Source organism: Patiria miniata, unplaced genomic scaffold (assembly GCF_015706575.1).
Source record: "Patiria miniata isolate m_02_andy unplaced genomic scaffold, ASM1570657v1 HiC_scaffold_20, whole genome shotgun sequence".
Taxonomy (NCBI): Eukaryota; Metazoa; Echinodermata; class Asteroidea; order Valvatida; family Asterinidae; genus Patiria; species Patiria miniata.
In genome coordinates this window covers 31,581,077-31,603,375 of record NW_024037059.1, presented here as the reverse complement: position 1 = coordinate 31,603,375, position 22,299 = coordinate 31,581,077, and the positions used below count along the sequence as shown (strand labels likewise).

At 39.1% G+C, this 22,299-nt stretch overlaps 1 long non-coding RNA gene and 1 pseudogene across 1 annotated transcript; one reads left to right on the top strand and one right to left on the bottom strand.

The window, feature by feature from the left end:
- LOC119728662 overlaps positions 1-21,114 on the bottom strand; it is a 35,106-nt pseudogene extending 13,992 nt beyond the window's left edge.
- On the top strand, positions 14,145-16,236 carry LOC119728663. Its single transcript, XR_005271113.1, has 3 exons — positions 14,145-14,974; positions 15,687-15,831; positions 16,126-16,236. It is a non-coding gene; the product is annotated as an uncharacterized LOC119728663 (long non-coding RNA).
- Positions 21,115-22,299: the final 1,185 nt, after the last annotated feature.

The window sequence follows — 22,299 nt, the reverse complement described above, 5'->3', positions numbered from 1 at the left end:
GGCACATTTAAGTTGGAAAAATTGTGTGCACAAGTCTATGGGGATGTCTCCTAAATGTCCAATCCAGGGTAATTACTGTTATTATTACTGTTGTTATTAATATATTCACCTGTGAGATGGAAAACAGAGATGAAGCCAAGTCCAAACCGTCCAACCTTCGTTGGGTCTTTCCGCTTTCCGCTCTGTTCAGGGTGTTGGATGTTCTTCCAGTCTTCCTTGGTGAAGGACGCATCATTGTAGGCAAACAGAGCTGGGCCTTGGAATTCAGCCAACGTGTCTGACCAAAGTCTCTGGCGTGGATGCTCCGTCTTGTCATAGAGGAACACCACCTTACTCGCCTGCGCATCGTCTGCATTCTGAACAAGCTCCTGAAATCAATCATTTTGACAATATTAGTGGTGATGCCATCAACGACAACGAAGCAGAGACATCTATGTCATTATTGTGCATTTATCTTACTGCAGAGTAAGGGACGAGACGTTTCAAGTCAAACGTAATCAATTGAATCGATCAATTTTTTTCCACTCTAATTTTTTCCAACTCTTTCGGTCTAATATTTGATTATTTTCTCTCACTAAATCGATCGTCTGGACCGGCTCTCAATACTTGATAGAGTAATTCAATTGTCGGGGAATAAGAGGGCTTATTATTAAGGACGCTGTACATGTAGGATAGACTCAGTAATTTCCAAACCCTTGTAGATTAAATTAATGTAACAAATCATGTTAAATGATTTATCTATATATATAAGAGAGAGTTTAACTCGGCCTCCCAGACGATGTTTGCTCATGAAAGGATCCGAGACCGCGGGCTCCCGCGGCGCCAAAATCGCTCCACGTCCGTGGAAAAATGCGGAGGGTGTCTTCCGCCGGGTCGGACACTTCGGGTCGTCCTGATTTTCCCGTACCGACCGGCGATCCGTTTTCTTCGATTTTTCGTGACTGCGTTTTGCGCAGGAATTTGCCGTCGTGTGCGCTTTCACGTTGACTGCCTATCCGCCCCCTGTGCTGGCTTTTTCTGCGTGTCTAGACTGTGCGAGGTCAGCGGCTTCGACGTAGGGGTTGTGTTTACGTGTTCTACTTGGCTGTTTTGCAAAAGAGTTCACCAAACGGTAGCATGGGGTGACCTTGGCAAAATATTTTTTCTCCATGGTGCGTGGCCATCAAGTGTCCCTACTCTTTCATATGCTTCGCTTGCCGCCCCTGCGCCGAGTGCAACGAATACTCAGAAGGACCACACATTAGTATGCCTTGCGCGGTCTGACCAATCGAAAGTTTACACTGCGTAGTACTTCCGAGCTATGCGTAAAACCGTCGATGGCAACGCGTACTGCAGCCTGCTCCACACCCTGGAAACGAGGTTGGGTCTACGGTGCTCGCTATTTGAAGCGCAAGCATGTGACGTCGCGTGATAGAGTGCTGCTGCTTCCATAATGTGTTTACAGCTTCATGCTTCCACCACCAAGGCTGAGCGTTGTGAGTTCGCTGGCCGCCACGTATAATTCAGTGTCGTGTTATAATTTCGGGGGCCGTTTGGGGTCAACGAAGGATCGATGCATTCATAAAAAATCGACGAAAAAGTGTCCGACCCGGCGGAAGACACCCACATTTTTCCACGGACGTGGAGCCATTTTGGTGTCGCGGGAGACCGTGGTCTCGGATCCTTTCAGGAGCAAACATTTCTCGGAGGCCGAGTAAAACTTGTTCTTATATAGATGGTTGAACCAACTTCAATAAAGGTAAAATCGACTTTTTCCTCGCAGACGGTCTCGCAAATTGTAAGAAGTTCAAGTTTACGTTTGTTGAAGAGTCCAATACTGAAACTTAATTATGACCTTCCTCCATGATTCAGACCGTTTGTAATTTTATGGTAACACTCAACATTTCCATTTCAAATGACACCTTCACGTTTCATTGCATTATGATTTAGGCCTATTGTCAAAACTGTACAATCAGCCTTCGCCTGTGTACTACGGTAACCTTTTTCACTGCGTTTTCCAAATGCGACTGCCTCACAAAATGCCAATTTAACAGACCAACGGGAACATTTACAGACAGTTGCAATGGTACATAATTATCATGTGCGTAAATCGACGGGGGACAGGGGAACCCCCCCCCCCATTTTAAAGCGGGGGACATTGTTTGGTCCCCCCCCCCCACTTTTTCTTCCCCGAATAAAAATTGTAGCCTACAATAATGATTCTACTGCTCAGAATACCGTGTAGCTGATTCAATTACCCCAAGCTAGAAAATGATGTTTAAAAGATGATCTTTTGCTCAGATTGGTTTTAGTGGTCAGAAATTGCCTCAGATCACACCACAGAAAATGCTTTTCTATAACTGCATGTCTCCCCAACTATATCCCCCATTTACATTTAACTCCCCACATTTTCATCCCCAACACTACGCCCTGCCCGATCTATGATCGGGTAAATCAGTTTGTGTTCTTAATAAAACCGGTTATATTGACAACAGAAACTGGAACCGTATAATAATACACATGCAATGTGAAAGAAATACTGTAATTAGTATTGTATAAATTCAAGTTCAGATTTTGTACGGGAACATATCAAAAACCATGAAGAGCCACGGAAGTTACCTTCAGTATTTGTCCACCTTCAGGATACTTGTCAAGAACCCTCTTCAAATAGATGTACAGAGGCGGCAACCTCTGCCCAAACGATTCATCTGTAATGTACATAATAGACGTTATTATTCGACGTGTAAAAGAGAGCTTTGTATTAAGAGATGTGCAGTACACAGTGTGCCACTGGGGAGATGCATATTCGTGACACATTGTTTTTGATAAAAGTCCTAACCTTGTCTTTTATGTAAACAGACCCTTTGTACTCGCATAAATATAGGTCTGCTCGGCAAATATATTTCCAATATACTTTCGAATTCACGCAGTTTTTCGAATTCAGATCAATAAGGTTCCAATGTTGGTCAATCCTAGTACATCGGCGCAATTATGGGATTTTCATGTCGCATGACTTTCAGTGCGTGTACGCAAACATCTAGGGGACTATTGGCTTCAGAAACATTATTTTCAAATTCAACTATAAATAACAATTGTGACTTGTCTGTAAATTTGCACACTGCTAGCTCATTCTATTGTTATGTCAATGCTATCAATTGAAGTAAGGCTATACAATTCCCTTGTCGCAAAGAAATCCACAAAGATTATAATTGGGAAACTATTTTGTCAACATATTTCAATCATCACTTTTTTTCTGCACACTAGAAACTCAAGTTTTCAAGACATAGTGTCGCAAAAACAGGAGTTACTTACGTTATACCTCAAAACTAACCCGAGTCCCGAATATTTATATCCGAACAAAATCAAGCTACCTTTTATCCCTTTAAGGTGATTCAAAAAGTGAAAGCAAAGTGTGCTCAGCATAGACGCTGCCACTGACTTACCAGTAGGGGAATGTATGGTATAAAACGTACGTTACCAGACTATCTTTCTAGATTTGACGATCATACATGTCATAATGTTTGACGTATAGTGTGATCCTCATTTTAAATCTGAATAGGATGTCCAGAAAATACATTTGTAAGTTGGCTCACCAGTTGCAAAAAGAATCATTTTGAAACTACGTACATGTAACATGACACAAAGATGTACTGGGATGTTTTACCGTTCAATTTCGCAACTTGTTCATTGAATCGGACAGAATTTAAAGAGATTTTAGAGAGTCGGGTACGAATACGGTTTCTTTTCACAGTAACAGCATTCGATATCGTTGAAATGTTTCAAATATGCGTGTTCTCGATTTCGCACCCGGCAGGCGAATTTGATAAAAGCAATGGAATGGAATTAGGAGTCAACTTAATATGGCAGCAACATTTCGCTAAACGTCAATCGTATTGCCGATAAAATATCAATTCTATTTCAAGATATTTATGTGTTTTTTATAACCTTTTTATTTTATTGGCAGGTGTCTAAACATTTTTTCTTTCTATCACTTTGCACTTTATTTTGGGGTGATGTTCTATTATGCCATTCACAAAATTTGATTTTTTTTTTAAAAGCTGTACATTCCTGACTAAATTGTCTCAAAAGTCAAGTGAAATCCACAAAGCTCATGAAATAGAATGCACAAAATTACATAATTCGCTGACTTCTTTTTATGCATGAATAAAGATACCTTGCTAAACTGGAACAGGTCTGTAAACGCTTGCCCACATTTATGCGAGGTCGAATGAAAGTTTTCCACGACCGAATGAGCAAGTTGTGCAACCGGACGGGAAACCTAAATTTATTTCCGTGTTCGTTCACACATGATTTCCCTCTGATCATTCAAGTCCGTTGAAGTGTTTCTATTCCATTTTTAGGCTTGAAATATTGTGTTTTTGTCATATCTACAGTTTGCGTTTGCCAAGTTACTCATTTACTTTTGTATATCTCGATTAGAATTCTGCATTTTGTATTGTTCAACTTAGACTGCAATAATCAGCGTTTTTCTTTAATATTATCTGAAGGCCTGTGGACATTTTGTGGCCAGTACATGTGAATACCAACAGAGACTTATTTATGCAAGGAACAATGCGGTTCGGAACACATTTTCAATCAAATGTCATAGGCCTATCTGTGAAAATACGAAAATGGCAGCGAATACCACAGAAACGAATTTGAATTCAGACGAGAAAAAAAAAGTTTGTTAAAATCAAATTCTACATTATCCACTTGCTACATGCTATCTTGCTACAATACTAATTACAGTTGAATGATGCCTTCCCTCAGCAAGTGTTTGCATCTGGAGGCCTTTATACAGTTTTATAAAGTGGTTTTACACAGCGCGCTCCAGTTCAGAATTAGTTTTGAGCTTCGCAGAATTAAAAACGAACTACTAACGGAAATTTCCCAGAATGCGTCTTACGCATCGTTCGCTGGAATGGCTTTCTTTCATTGTTTTCTTCAAAATGACAGCTTTCCAAAAAAGAATAATTTCACAGGGCGTTTAGTCCCACTATCTTTAACCCAAGTATGCTTAACAATAGGGCCTAACTACTCAGTTACTTTTTGGATAGCTGCAAAATGATGGACTGTAACTTTAAATCACAGTTTTGCGACAGATTTTCGGGATGTTTTTTATAGGACAAATTATTATTACAACGTATTTTCATAAACAAAACACAAGGACTCTGAAATGACTCGGCGAAGCCGGTGTCGTGCCAAAAACCGTCCGGTGCCAAATAGTGTCCGCTAATTAGCATAATGCGATCTGATTGGTCATGCGTCTATGACGTCACATTGTTTACGGACGCTTGCCAAATAGTGTCCGCGCTTAGCGTGCATCCTATTGCGTGCCTTGTCGAGCTGTCAATACATCGTATGGAAAAGATCTCTTTTCACCTGAATTTGCTTTTTACAATCTGTTTTAACGTTTTCCTTGTTATCTGTGATAACTATTTGACTCGGTTTCCCTAACAGTTTAAACATTGTATTTGTGCAAAATGTTTGTGTTTTTTTCGCGTCAGTTCTTCTGTTTGGCGTTCAGTATGTACGTAAGCCCAATGCCGTGTGAAGTGTGTGTAGTAGTACTGTGCTGTGTGTAGCATTATAACCAACGTTATATTTTACGGTTTCTCCCACCTAATACTGTCCGATTTTTCCTGCCAAAAATTGTTCGATTTTTCCTGCCAAACTGTCCGATTCCTCCTGCCAAATATTGTCCGATTCCCCCCTGCCAAATACTGTCCAATTTTTCCTGCCAAATACTGTCCGATTTTTCCTGCTAAACAGTGTCCGATTCCCCCTGCCAAATAGTGTCCGATTTCCCTGCGAAAAAAATGTCCGATTTTTCCTGCCAACAAATACTGTCCGATTCCCCCTGCCAAATATTGTCTGATTCCCCCGCCACTGAATACTGTCCGATTTTTCCTGCAAAATACTGTCCGATTTTTCCAGCTTAATATGCCGTCTGGCAGGACGTGCTCCCTTGTTCTCGCTCGATCGACGGCGCCCGGACACTATTTGGCACCGGACACTATTTGGCATGTATTACATGCCAAATAGTGTCTGGCGCCTACTGCGCATGCCCAGCGGACACTATTTGGCACCGGTGTCACGGTCTCACTTCTCCGGCGTGCTAGCTTCTCCAAAAGGGAAATTTCGCTTCAACACGCATGCACACAATTGCGCAGTAGTGTACATTTTCGTCACTGTATTTAGTGTGCTGAGTTTTTCGGGGCTGTACGTAAGATGTGTACGTAAGATATTTGTATGCATTGAATTTCGTGGCGCGCACTTGAATTTGAAATGCACATTTATTTTAAGCCGTGGTTGCAAAAATAAGGACAAAATGGACCACGAACGAGCAAGGAACACGGACCAAGGAGTTCGTTCTTAATTATTCCTCCATGCATACACACACATGCATGCATGACGCTGGGAACACAAATCAGAATGCTTGCAAGACCATGGAATGACTTGACCCACAGGAAGTGTTACATAACACATTCTTGGGTGTCCCTCACTGTGTTATTAATGGGCTTAATAGACTTCAGAAAACAGCCCTAGGAAAAGTAAGCACAGCGGACACATGAGCATGAATCGTGCTCATGTAACGTGCACTGTAACGTGCTCAATTATCCGCCGAATCAACCCGGAGAAGCTAGCACGCCGGAGAAGTGAGACCGTGACACCGGACGGTTTTTGGCACGACACCTGAACTACTCTACAGACGCTTGGTATTGCGTGCTATTTTTTTTTCTTTACAAAGCACGCAATAATTACTAACGATAACGTATATTGAATTATGATCAATAGGCGTGGAGTATAGCTGCATTGTGGATGCACATACATAATACACTGTCCATGACACGCAGGTATTGCGTGCTAGGGATTCTTACAAAGCACGTAATGATCAAAGGGCGTGGGATGGCGTGTTCATAGCTACGGGTACACGCAGTTACACAAAACGCAGACCATTGTGAACCCGAGTACGCCTATTGCGTGCAACAAGGCACGTTATGATTATTTACAGTGTAGCGAATCCTGTTCAATGGGCATGAAATAGTGTTCCTAGCTCCATGGATACACAACAAACCATTGTGTTACCCGGTAGGCTATATAATTAAAGGCCTTAAATGAACAGATTCCAGCATTTCTAGAGTTTGTGGGACTTTGTCTTCGCCGAATAGACGAGATTAGTTTTGAGTAATTGCCACTCACAACTCATATTCACAGGGAAAAGGATATAGTAACCGGTTGTTATGCTACTTTAAATATAGGTTTTCCCGGCTATTTTAAAACATTTCTTTCACTCAAATGAACAACTCCAACATTCAATTTCGTCCGAGACCAAATTTCACATTGTTATAGTAACCGGTTGTTATTTCAGCAATATTTCAGTCATTTCAGCAATATTTGCTATAACATACTAATCCTCCAAATCCTTTTATTTCCAAAAATTGCTGCAAAAGCAAATGTTGTACATTCCCTTTAAGCATGCCATTTTTAATTTTTTTTTTCTTTATTGTCATTTTCTTTAATGCTATAGAGCCCCATACACAAAATGCAGTTAATACTCACCTTTCAGTTCACTATTAAATTGATCGTCTTGTCATTCAGTTTATTTCTTTACGCATGTACTATTGCTTCAAGCATGCCATTTTTTTCTCCATTGCCATTTTCTTTAACGCCATTTTGAATTTTTTTGGTCTATTATGGCCCTAGCTTATTCCATATTAAATTAAATTAAATTAAATTAATCTTTTTTAATGCTTCTTTCCAATAATTCACATTCATTGTCCGTGACATTTACATTCTCGTATTGTCTATGTGTACAGCGTGTGTCAATAAAAACGCAGGATTCAAAGCGATTTTTTTTCTGAGAAAATTATGCTACTGGTCTGCCTAATTTGATAAGGATTTGATTGTCCATAATTTCATCTTTGACAAGATTTTTGTTTGGTGGAATTTGGACTTTTGGTTCAAAAGTTATGACAAGTTTTGTGAAGCCCTTCTGAAGCGGGTTGGTCTGATTCAATGACCTTAACACAACGACCAGTTATGTACAATGCAGGTATGCATTGAAGACAATTAAACCAGAACATAACTTTCTTTGAAACAACTGATGATAAGTATCACTTAAATTTAATAACTGGACTATCATTGTTTCAAAGCATCATCAGTTATTGACTAATAACATTGATTGTGGACTAAAGGATTATGTAAGCCTAATCCTGCCACACATGTCCTTCTTTGTGATCCACAAATACTTTCACCTGTACTGAATTTAAACCTTTCATTAGGTATGTGTGATTTCACAAATCAGACCAGCTTGAAATTTATAACCCTTCTTCAATGTACTCTATCTCTGGACCGGATTGTCCAAATGAGATGGGATAAAAAGCATAGTGAAGAGAAGGAAAGGTACTTTGAAAAGAAGGTTAACATTATGATGAATAGGGGTGGTTTATATTCTTAATATTTTTGTTTCTAATCCTGCGTTTTTATTGACACACGCTGTATATGTATTGTCTATGTTTGTTGTTATTGTGTACCTTGTTAAATTGTTTTATTGTTTTTGTTGCTCAGGGGACTCGCACTCAACAAGCTTGCTTTTTGTGGGTCCCCTGCACCTCTTGGTATTAATTACTAGTACATTATTTCTTATCTTATTTGTTTTGACATACCTAATTTATTTTGAAGAATCCTTTTTATATTTTTGCATTGTACCATGAGGTGGAATAAAGTAAAGTATATACATGTAGAATATTTAGATCAAATTCGTCTAAGGTGTTGCTGTATATTGAAGCATTAAGAGATCAAAGTCGTCTTTTTATCAATCAATTTAAAACTTGCATGAAGTAAATTAGTCTCAATCATTTTCTTAGTGCCCCAAGCACAATTCGGCACATTCGCTCGCATGACTCTGAAATGACTCAGCGAAGCCGGAACTACTTTACAGCCGCTTGGTATTGCGTGCTAGGGGTTTTTACAAAGCACGCAACTGTAACGTATATTGAATCATGATCAATAGGCGTGGAGTATAGCTGCAGTGGATACACATACACAATTCACTATTGCGTGCTAGGGATTTTTACAAAGCACGAAGGGCGTGGTAATGGCTGTTACTATATAGCTACGGGCGCACGTACGTACATGTACACAAAACGCAGACCATTGTGAACCCTGGTAGGCTTATTGCGTGCAACAAGGCACGTTATGATTATTGACAGTGTAGCGAATCCTGTTCCTGTTGCATGAAATTATGTTCCTAGCTCCATGGATACACAACAAACCATTGTGATACCCAGTATAGGCTATATAAAGGCCTAAAATGAACAGATTCCAGCATTTCTAGAGTTTGTGGGACTTTGTCTTCGCCGGATAGACGAGATTAGTTTTGAGTAATTGCCACTAATCACAACTCATATTCACAGGGAAAGGGATATAGTGATCGGTTGTTATGCTACTTTAAATATAGGTTTTCCCGGCTATTTTAAAACATTTTTTTACTCAAATTAACAACTCCAACATTCAATTTCGTCCGAGACCAAATTTCACATTCTTATATACATGTATAATATTTATCATAGCAGATCAAATTCGTCTAAGGTGTTGCTGTATATGGAAGCATTAAGAGATCAAAGTCGTCTTTTCAATCAATCAATTTAAAACTTGCATGAGGTAAATTAGTCTCAATCATTTTTTTTATGCCCCAAGCCACATTTCGGCACATTCGCTCGCATGACTTTTCGGACCGAAGCAGAGTATTGAACTCAAAGAAGAGATACCAAAAAAAAATAACGATTACTAAGATTATTAATACAACGTTATCAAAAATAAACAAAATGAAAGAAGAAGTCTTACAATGAAAAAAGGAAATGCTAAAAAACACGTATCGATAACCCATAAATCCCCGTGTAATATGCCGAAAATATTGAGTCTGAGGGCCCTGTCACACTTCTGCGTATCCTAATTCCTTATGAGTTGCGCATTGACATTTTTTTCATACGCAGTCGTACGCACAATACGCACCTCATATGCATCTCTATCGTTTTTTAGTAGGTTTTATGTACGCAGATATACGCATGGTACGGCCCACTACGCAGGATAGTTTTGGGCATGCACAAAACTACGCTGCGTACGCTGTTACGCAGGTCATAAGTTATAAATACGCAGCGCATCGGTCCCGCATCGGTCGAGTGCGTTACGAGCAGGGGCGGATCCAGGATTTTCAAAAAGGGGGGGGGGGGGGCACAAAAACTTTGTGCGCGTTGCACACATAACGAGACTGAAGCGCGAAATCCCTTGCGGGCGGGGTTGAGGGCACTTGAAGCTCTACGATTTTAGATGTTCTCTCCTACATCATGACTATTTTAAGCCATTAAGAGCAAAATTCACAATGTTTATTTTTTAATTTTAATAACACTAATTTTTTCTACCAAATATAGAATTTAAAATCACTGTTAATGTAAGTTGAAAATTAACCCCAAAATTAGAAGGTGCTGATGACAGCACCCGGGTGAAAAAAAATGAACATGTGTTATTTTGCGAGCGAGCGGAGCGAGCGAGCCAAAAAAAAAGTCATGTTTACTATTAAAACATACATTTCTACCCAGAAATTTGCCTTGCAAACAAAGAAAATAAAATAAATTGAACTTCATTAGGGGACAGCCTGCCCCAAGCAGCCCCCCCCCCCACGGCTGAGCAACTCAACTGGCCCAGAAAATGTCTCTGTCCCAATTCCTTTGAAAAATGTTGTATAACTTATAAGCCTGCTGAGTATTACATTACGAATAGTCTTTACAAACAAAAAGAAGAAATAAAACTTACCGATTTCAAAACCATCTCGATTGTCATAACAAATTTGATATTAGCAAAATTTTCCCGTAGCGTTTAAACGTTTAGTGACTTCAAAAAGACTGCCGCCTGTGTCCCAGTATAATGTGTGGTAACTGCGGTCACATATATACTTACTTTGTATATACACTTGTATACACTTTAACCACCATTTTTTCCATGTTCTTTTGAAGTCTGCAGGCTAAATAATTTAAGACGAAATGAATCGTCTGCATTCTGCAAGTGTTGTCGAATCACTTCAAGAAATGTCAAGGCCTGGGAAAATCGTTTATTTGTATTTTTTTTTTGGGGGGGGCTCCGATTTTCTTAAAAAGAAAACAAAAAAAGCAACCTTTTATTTAACGGAAATGCAAACTGCATCCAAATTCCAATTTCAAAAATATGAAAAACTTTGCCTGCAGCATTCCTGAGCTGCCGCTTTCACATACAAGGTTTCACAATAGTCACATACAAGATTTCTGGCTACGCAACCGGCAGTCCCAGGCATCACAGGGGAGCCTCCTAGCAACAGTATTTCTAAGCAACCAGGTTGGAATGTGATGGGCATGCAGACATGCACCTGTGGCTCAGATAGCTAATCACTCCAGTTGCGCGTGGAAGGAAGTCATATTCATGAAAGCAGACGTTCCGTGATGAAAGCAACCAATGGCGTATTTATTTGCCGGGAACCGGCTCATTTCATTGGCTGAGATACTATCATCACTGTTTATCATCTAAGAATCTTCCAATTACTGACGGCAAGTTCTCAAAGGCCTTAAAGATCGGTGGCCTACAGCTGAACCCAAATGTATATGCTTTGTAACGAACAAGAGTGGCATTGTATCAATTTAAACAATGCGGCTATCAATCATTCTCTGGAAAGGCTTTTCGGAGCTGAGATTTTATTTGGGCATTTTTTTTTCTCAGAGACAGGGGAAAACTTTATGCGAAAAATGTGGGAAACTGAATTAAACGTGAAATTTCACCTCCGTGTTGTGTACATGCACATAGATAAACGATTGGGGGATGATATTCCAAGTCCAAATAATTCATTAAATGTAGGGCTCCCGATGTCTTTTTTTCGTAGTACGATTTTATTCTTCGCTTTTAAAAAAAATAAAACTGCATGGCCTACATTATTTTTGGTAAATGTTACTCTTAACTAGAATATAATTATTTCGGAATACAATCATTTTGAAATTAAGTTTGAAGTCAAAGGGCTGTTGATAATCTTATTCGTATTCCTTTTAAAATTAGGAAAAACTAAGCATATTAAAATTTCGTATTAAAATTTCCCCTGGAATCTACAAAAGAATAAACTGAGAGTTCAGAATTTAATGGGCTAGGGCGTTTGAAATCGTTTTACTTTAAAAATAAATCGAGAGAACAAGACATACTAAATCGTATTAAAATAACCCCTATTTTTTGATGTCTCTCTCTATCTGAGGCCGGGACAATATAAAAGGGATGACGATTAATTCTTCGTGTATTTAAAAAATAAAACGCATGGCCTACATTATTTTGTGAAAATGTTTGACTCTAGAATATATTTTGGAATATATTTTGACGCTATTATTTGAGGGATGTTGTTAATCCTGATCATATTTATTTAAAAATAAGAGAAACCGAGCATCATTCGTATTAAATTTCCCCTGGAATCTACAAAAGAATTAACTTAGAGTGCAAAGTTTAACGGGCTAGGTTTTTTTATTATCATTTTGTTTTTAAAAAAATATTTAGAGAACCAGACGTAAATCTCTCTCTGAGGCCGGGAAAATAAAAAAAGGGGATGACGATTTTATTCTTCATTTATTAAAAAAACCCACATGGCCTACATTATTTCGTGTACCGGTACATGTTCTACTCTAGAATATATTTTGGAATATATTTTGACATGAAGCATTAAATGCAAGTGCTGTATTAAATGTGCCCCCTATTCCAGCCGGGAAATAGAAAGGTGTCTTATAAAAATATATTCTTGATTTGAAAGAAATTTTGAGACAATGATTGAAAGGCGACCTTCAAAACATTGTATATTTTTGTTGATAATTATGTTTGATAGTTATGTTCAAAGCGATTGATTTGAGGACCGCATGTCCGCCCGCCCTAAGACGACTCGTAAAAAAAAAAAAAAAAAAAAAAAACAGTTGCGAAAAAGGGGGGGGGGGGGGGGGGGGGGGGGCACGGGCCGGGTGTGCCCCATCTGGATCCGCGCGTGGTTACGAGTACGCTATGTGTTCGTGACGCACCCCGTCAGCATATGAGCCGCCTGTATTGGACGTATACATAGCGTACTTGCAGCGCAGATGCAACGCACGCTGGACGGCGAGCGGTGGAAATGCGGCGGGAATACGCTCAGAAGTGCGTGAAGCATGCGGTCGGCATAAGTCGGGTGCGTCCGGAATACGCTCGGCATGCGCACTGCATTCTGACCTATTCGCAGCCCGAAAAATAATGTTGTGCACTGCATACGGAACTCATACGCATCTCATACGCAATGGATGCGCTGAATTCGTTACTTGTACGCTAGATGTGCGTCGCACATAAGTCAAAGTGATCAAAACATTTGGACGTTAATTGAGCGTACGGCTGCGTATTGCAATTTTTTTATAAGGAACTCATAAGAAATTAGCATACGCAAAGGTGTGACAGGGGCTTGACATATTTTAAGAACAAGATAGAATCAAAAGAAATGACCCATTTTGAAGAAATAAGGACGGAAAAAAAATTAAGACATACTTATTAGAGGATCTTTATGCCTTTGAAGATACCGCTATGAAGTATGACGAAATTGAACAAACTTATGTTTAAAGGGAAAATACAACATTTGCAAACATCAAAAAATAAAACTATCAAATCATTTTGAAATACCTTGCTGGACTGTTAGTGAATGACAGTGTAAAGAATCCTGTAAAATCATGGCACCTGGTATACTGTCATTTTCAAGAAAAGTGTTTTTTTGTATCAATTTCCAACACTGATCGGCCGATCAGCGTTGGAAAAAAACTGGCTTTTTTCAAATACTGGCCCCAGTTGACCATCGCACTTGTTTGCAATCGATTACACACCTATGAACGGGTACAAGCCAGCTAGACTGGTTCCCTGACCTTACAATTCCCCAATATATGTAAACTGCTCTGTTTCTTCTTAAATGGAGTCAGGGAACCAGGCTACAGGAAAATGATTGTTTTTCTTGGTTTTTATAGCATTTTCGAACCCAAAATCTCAAAAAAGTCAGTGTAACTATATTTGCTATATATTTTCAACCCCCCAATTCCATCCATTTCTGAAAATTACAGCAAAAGCAAATGTATATTCCCTTTAAAGTGTGTGCCTGTTAGGCCGTCAGCTGGACTGGAAAATTCGTTCGTTTCGCTCCAGCAATCGCGGGTCTAAAAAATTTTAACAGTTGTACCGAAATACACATCCAAAGAATGATACTACAAAAGTTCTCCACATTTCGTCCAGCAGTTTTCTGATAATTTGACTCGAAAAAGCGAACTATTTGTCCATTGTGGACGTTCAAAAACGTACCGCGCCTACGTTAAAAAAATCCGCTGCGTATGACGCATCGTACCACGTGACGTGAACTGTCCAATTAGACACCAGATATGAGGTCGCAGGTCATGACATTTAACAAACATGGCGGCGTCCATTGGCAAAAGTGCGTCAACGTAAACATCGACCTGTGCAAAAAAGAAGTGTTTGCACTCATAATCTGTCACGTTTGAGGGGGGAAATGCGAAGGATCTGATGTCCGGTGATAGTAAGTTCATTTCCTGTGCCAAAGAGTGGCTGAATTTCACAATGGCATCGCCGAATAAACCCACGATGTGTGGGCAGTGGATCTGCTATGTCTGTATCGTACTGTACAGTACTACATCATGCACTACCATGACTACCGGCGCATGTAAACAAGGCAGTCCGGCCGGCCGATCTCACCCGTGGCGGCTTTTATAGATAGTAAACGTCTCGGTGCTGCAAGAAAACGCAAACCAGACACTTCAGCTGAGACCCAGATTTCTTCACCGAAAAAGCTCCGGGCAAAGTTCAAGTTTCTTTGAATTGCCTATCTACATAACTGTGTCATGCTGCACACAAACTCAACCAGGATTTTGATTTCGATGAAAACCTCAATTCAAGGACAGTACAACAAGCAGAACTTCCGTTGGAGGTAGGCCTACATGTCATTATAATAAAGGCGATTGTGTATTTATGTGCCCCAACAAAGAACCAACAAATCCATGTTTGGGTTTAATTGTCTTGAATTAAGGGTAAGGTTAGGTTTTAATTTCTTTGAGGGAAACTGGGGTGACACAACGATAAAAACGCAATGCGAAAACAAAGCTGGTGGTCACCACGATGCACCGTGAATGCACAGAACCGCATCGATTTGGATGGCATCAACTGAAAATGCATAGGAAAATTTTATTTTCTTGCAAAAGATACCATTCAAAATGATAACAGATTCCTGGTTATAAAAAAAACACCTTTTCTTTCTCTACGGCATTGGACTGTACGTCACTTGTTTACCGAATGGTTTTTGGACTTTACTTTCCTTTTAGAAAAATTCTCTAAAGTCAATGAAGAAAAATGTCTTCAATGAAAAATATATCTTATTTGAAAAACCCAGTAAAAAGGTTTTTTTTTTTTTAGTTCCATCATCTATGATTCAACCGAGTACCTCTGGCTCTGAAAATAAATGTCTTACGTTAAGATGCCAAAGTACAACGGGTACTGCACAAATTCCCATAATAAAATGTTGCGCAGTCTCTTTCTCCATTGTTGAAGGATACTTTTATGGAGGTGTGAGGGTAGTCTTTCCCTTTGTGTAAAATAGCGAAATAGCTTTTTATAGAATTTACTATTTGATTCTATATATATAGGCCTAAAGGATGAACGTCAGGAAAAGGGAGATGTTCTGCGACTGATTGTTCAGCCCCGATCAACAAGAATGTCCCAGCTTGCTGAACTGTTGGAATCATGAAATGATTTAGAAGCCGAAGGAACTGGCCGTGGATCTTTATATCGGTAAGATGTTTTGATTTTTATTCAGAGTGCAAACAGAAATACACTTTAATAGAATATTCAAAATGAAAACTTCTTGATATTGCTTTGGAAGCTGAAAAGGTTGGTTCTCAATAGCTACCAATGTTTACATATTTACAGTGGAAGGCAAAACGATCGGGCACGTGATCTTTCTAGTAATTTAACTCTAGATTGAACAAGTTGTTTTCTTTCTTCTAAAGCACATCCACAGTAATCATTGTTTTTGATCATCAGATACTAAACCTGTCTATATTTTACTATTTTTTTTTTTTACAGAACTGATAAGTTGACATATTGGCTTAGAAGAGAATATCCACAGATCTCTTATCTTGATATATGCGACATCATCTACACCGCTACTTTATCTGCTGGATGTGTGGTTGTATCTCTGGGACTTCAGAGGAGGATTCTAAACTGAAACTTTGGCTTAGAAAGCAAGACATACGCTCCATCCTGTTGTTATGCCATTACTGCACAAGATTTGATGAGAACTTTGATGTAGTGATAACATTTACTTGAAGTTGTATCAGCACGACTAGTTAGCATTTGACATTATAATGAAAATAATGAGTAACTCTAGATTTCAAAACTACATAATTGTATCCTTCTGTTCATTAGTGTTGGTTTTATTCATTTCAATTCTTTTCAATTATTAAAAATTAGTTCCAGTAAAAAATGGCAAATTCTGTGAATTTTAACAGTGAGACTAGCCACATATGACAAGCCAAATCACTCTCTTTAATGTGTAAGCATACAAAATAGCATGAGTTATGGTTTTGTTTTCTTTTTATTGATATACATGCAAACATTTATACGTGCTAATCAATGTTTCAATAAATAAAAAGCTGAAATTTTCTTTGACAAAAGACTGATTTTAAGGCTTTTCTCCGAACCAAGATGGCTGTTTTGATTAGATAGCAAATAAATGTACAATGGTTGATTTTGAAATTATTAAACCAGACTCTGACTTCTATCTGATGGTCCTTTGGTTCATAATTGTATTTAAAGCCTGTTTCATTCCAAAAAAGGTGGTCTTTCTTACTAGTAGAAGGTTCTTTAAGTGACGTACCTGGTTCACCACAGCAGATCCAGAGGGTTTGGGGGCATAGCACCCATTATTATTTTTTTTTATATGCGTTAGTTTGCTTTGTTTAAAGGGACATGTCTTGTCTGCTTTCCTGTTTCTTCTGCTGGTTACATGTACAGGTATTTATTTACTCTAAAGACGCCTCCATTTTGGGCACCTCCTCACTTTCATTAATGATGAGCTGGTTCCACCACTGCATTATAAACCTTCAAAATAATTGCATTGTTGTATGCTGCCAAATAAGTTGGATTACAGTGAAATATTTTTTGGAAGAGGGACTGTGGTGGGTCTACCAGATGAGAAAACAAAAGGTCATGTTCTGTGTGACCCAATTGCCAATGTGCATAAAAGATATTTTTTAACTCTAAAATCTCCTGGTTCAGATTGACCCAGAATCTGAATCCAAATTTGCTCAGTCCTTTTCTGGGTAAAAAAAAAATACACATTTCAGTCAAAATATCCAAAAAACATGTCTTTTTTTTACTCCAAAGGGGTCATTTATGACTCCAAAAGGGGTCAATTTTTGACCCGGAAAAGGACTGAGCAACCTGGGTCTGACCCAGGAGTTTCTAGAGTGTAGGATATGACAAGCTATAGTGCTGTACGTGCGTAGTTTTGAAATTGGAAGTGCCAACGCAAGGCCTCAAACCGGAAAATGTGGGTTTTTAACATACATACATGTACATAACATTGGCAAACTTTGATGAAGTGTAAAAAAAAAACTGCAGCATATTTGCTGGAGAACTTTTGACATAGTGTTTGTGATGTACTGAACCACACATATGTGCATTAAAAAAATAGACCCAGTGTTGCTGGAACGAAACTCATTTTACAGCCGGTTTTTGAGTTTCAGCTGATGGCCTATGTGTGGCATTATACGAATTTGATTTCTGAATAACACGAATTACACGATTTGGTGTAGACGAGACAAAATCGAATACTCCGGGTCGAAAACGTGTGCTCATTGTTTGAATTCATTTGGACTAAATTTGAAATTGTCTGACAAAAGACGAAATGTAACATTGGAAGTGCACTAAATTGATGTTGCTGGACAAATTTGAATATAAGAAGCGGTAAATTTGAACAGCGAAAAATGTTTTTTAAATAGCCGGGAAAACCTTTAATACTGGGTGTGTTGGTAGCCGATGAGGGTCAAATATTAATTTCTTTGCTTTTTATCGTGAACATTTTTCTGAGAGATGGCCAATGATTAAAGATAACAAAAATCCAGGTCTTAAATAACTTAATGCGGGTACTTGCGCCGATAACGCGTGGCCGTGCCGGTTTTCATGGCTGTCCATCATGCGCGATTGTGCGTGGCTACAACACCGTAGTTTCTTTTCGAAACTTATATAATTATCTATAGTTATAGTTTTGAAATCTTTAATGTCGCAAATGAAAATACGGCCGAAAACGATATGGGCCGAAAACGTGATATTAATACGTGTACGCCTATCACCATACAAAAACTATTCATATATACTTTAAATGTAATTATTTTTAGAACTAGTTAAGAGTCTGGTTCAGTCCGGCTAGCTAGAGAAAAAAAAACCGTTAAGGGCGAAATTAACCCTGACTCGTGTTCAGACTTGCACTCGGAGTCAACCAATTAAATGACTCGGGACTCAGACAAGAACTCACCACTGTGACTCCAGACTCGCACGGACTTCACCGAGGGACTCTACTACAACTCTGGTGAAATCGTTTTGACGATTGATAATTAATATTGACTGTGATCAAAGGCCATTATTAAGTATGCAATAAAAGTGAGTGACACTGCAAGGCCCGATCACATTTTTTCATTGACTCCACAAAGCCGGAACTACTTTGATGTGATCTGGTATTGCGTGCTAGGTTATTTTCAAAGAACGCAATCTAAAGCACGACGTCGACCCCCCCAACCCCAACCCCCCCCCAACAACAACAAAACAAAGACCAACAAAGAATAATTATAATTAATATTTCCCTAAAGACATGATGACTGCACGCGGACATTGGGTATGGGATAGCATGTCCAAGCACTTCAAAAACTGAGGCATTTTTTGCACCTATTCGAAATGAGTTCGTTGAGGTTTTTAGTTAGTTATTTGTTTTGATGACTTAGATATTAACAGTCAGGACTGAGAACTCTCAAACATTAAGTTCCAGTCACAATTTGGATGTCCTCCCTGCTTCTTTTTGTACAAAGCACGTAATATACAAGGATGCACAGACAATTGTTAATCCTTGAATTTCAAGCGGTGTTCATTGTGGTCCTTGTCTTAGCCGGAATTAATTTAAGCAGACGAGATTAGTTTGAGCATAGAGAAAGAAACAGATAGTTTGAGTAATTTGTCATTTCCATATTCAGAGGGGAAATGATGGTAGGCCTAATCGGTTCAAAAACAGATAACAACTTGAAAACCAAATTGCACAGCTGCTGCCATCATCCATTATTGTGGAAAACTTGTATTTTGCAATACTGTATATGTGTGTTGTCTATTGATGAACATGAAACCATTTAATTTCAATGCTCTTTATGTTGTACATTCTTGTTTGTGATAAACCTCAAGGATTGTTCCCCGTGCTATTTTCGAGTTTAACCTCGAAAAGTAGATTTGTTTTGCTCAATTGCTCGAAAAATTCCTTGGAAAAATCCTAGCAATATAAAAGTTGTTCACTTTTGAATGAGACACCGCATGAAAAAAATCCACTTACGTTTATTTACTAAATTTGATTTGTTTGCTAGTTGCCAGACAATAATTCGGCTCTCGTAGGATGGGTTCATTTACGCACAAAATGAATTCCCCTTTTCATAGGGATGTGGATTTCAAAGGAAAAAAAGTAGTTTTTCCGTTAAAACAAAATATACATATTGAAAATTGGTTGAGAGAAAAAAACAACATTTTTTTTTACAGCATGGGGCCTTAATATGATAATAGCCTTCATTATGCCCTTACAGAAATTTCCCATGAGCATTCCATGGGATTCCCATGGGGTCCCATGGGACCCCATGGGAAACCCATGGGGTCATCAAGAACACCATGTAAGTTAAAATGATCACCATGGGAGATTTTATGCTCTTCATGGAAACCCATGGGAACACCATGGATATTGCATGGACAACATGGGAACACCATGGGGATTTTATGAGCTCCATGGGAACACCATGGGGATTTTATAGACACCATGGGAACACCATGGGGATTTTATGGACACCATGGGAACACCAGGGGGATTTTATGGACATCATGGGAACACCATCTGGAATTTATGAACACCATGGGAACACCATGGGGAGCTTACGGACACCATGGGAACACCATGGCGATTTTATGGACACCAAAGGAACACCATGGGGATTTTATGGACACTATGGGAACACCATGGGGATTTTATGTCACCATGGGAACACCATGTACGCCGGGTTATACTGGAGCTGCCATCTTGAAAAATGAGAAAGAACAGTCGACCTCAACATTTTTTAAGTTCTAGAATTAGAAGGCACGAATTCTACAAGTACCCGAATACTGGCGATGTAGGACTAAAACTAGACCTGTGAACGTGCCTATAAAATAACATAGCCTAGCCCCGCTCAAGATTAGATTGGGAAGAAACACTCGGCGCAGGGCTCCTACCATTTCGCGTGCATGACTCGGAGTAAGTACCAGCGTAGCCGTGCGTGACCTCAGAAAATACAAAGTTCTGCTCGTACGTTTGTTGCTGTGTTGACGTCGTTTTCCCCCTCAATTTACTTGGCAATGCAAGATCTTAGGCTTGCGTGAATTTACTGAAAGCTTCATCGTGTGAGTACTTATAGTACTGGCGAAATGAGGTGCTGCGTGACAATTCCGAGTGTTTTTACGTGAGACTGTCGGGAGCTTGGCGCTGTTTACAACGCCACGATCAACGGTTCTAGACTAAAACGATTGAACTTACCGTTTCCGTCTGTGTGACTTGCATCAGCCATTGCAACAAAAGGTCCTTCAATTTCCTGTAGAACGTCAAGCCAGGATCGGCGTACTACTCACTCACATGTATCCAAGCCATCTAGAGTTATGAGGAGTCTCGAAAAACTCTCGATCCAGAATTGACAATGTCTCCCAAATACGATAAAATATAATACGGTTAAAACCAACCGGCCTTCTCGTCACTCTAACGCCGTACCGCCATCGACAACTTGCCGAACGTACTGTGAATTGCACACCGCCAAAGTGGCTCATTTATACTGGCGCTCGATTTGGGGGAATCCCCGGACTGTTCACTTCTAAATCCTGCCACGTGTTCCATAGGATCTACATCACCACTTCTGCAATTCTGCTAAATACACTTCAAAAATCCGTCAGATTTATCAAAATTCATTCCCCAGAATTACTCGAAATACACTATAATTAGTAAAAGTTTTATGAAGATGTTGTAGAAGTGCCTTAATAGAGGTCCAAATTACATTATAAACAATCTATAGTTACAGATGTTAAAAAAAATGCGAAAATTTCAGGCAAAACGTGGTTGCGTCACGACCGTTTCCCGGTGAATTTCAGCACCTATAGACCAGCCAACCTGTCCCATAAATGCAAGGGTTTCTTTAGCCTTGGTCATTCAAGGCGTTAGTTGTTATTCATCCGGCCGTAGCGCCGTAAACGATATCCTCGCTAGCGCTATGCGTGCCCTAGCTTACTCCATATTAAAATAAATTAAATTAAATTAAATTAATCTTTTTTAATGGTTCTTTCCAATAATTCACATTCATTGTCCCTGACATTTACATTCTCGTATTGTCTATGTGTATATGTACTGTCTATGTTTGTTGTTATTGTGTACCTTGTTAAATTGTGTTATTGTTTTTGTTGTTCAGGGGACTCGCACTCGACAAGCTTGCTTTTTGTGGGTCCCCTGCACCTCTTGGTATTAATTACTAGTACATTATTTCTTATCTTATTTGTTTTGACATACCTAATTTATTTTGAAGAATCCTTTTTATATTTTTGCATTGTACCACGAGGTGGAATAAAGTAAAGTATATACATGTAGAATATTTAGATCAAATTCGTCTAAGGTGTTGCTGTATATGGAAGCATTAAGAGATCAAAGTCGTCTTTTATCAATCAATTTAAAACTTGCATAAAGTAAATTAGTCTCAATCATTTTCTTTATGCCCCAAGCACAATTCGGCACATTCGCTCGCATGACTCTGAAATGACTCAGCGAAGCCGGAACTACTTTACAGCCGCTTGGTATTGCGTGCTAGGGGTTTTTACAAAGCACGCAATAATTACTAACGATAACGTATATTGAATTGTGATCAATAGGCGTGGAGTATAGCTGCATTGTGGATGCACATACACAATACACTGTCCATGACACACATGCGTGCTAGGGATTTT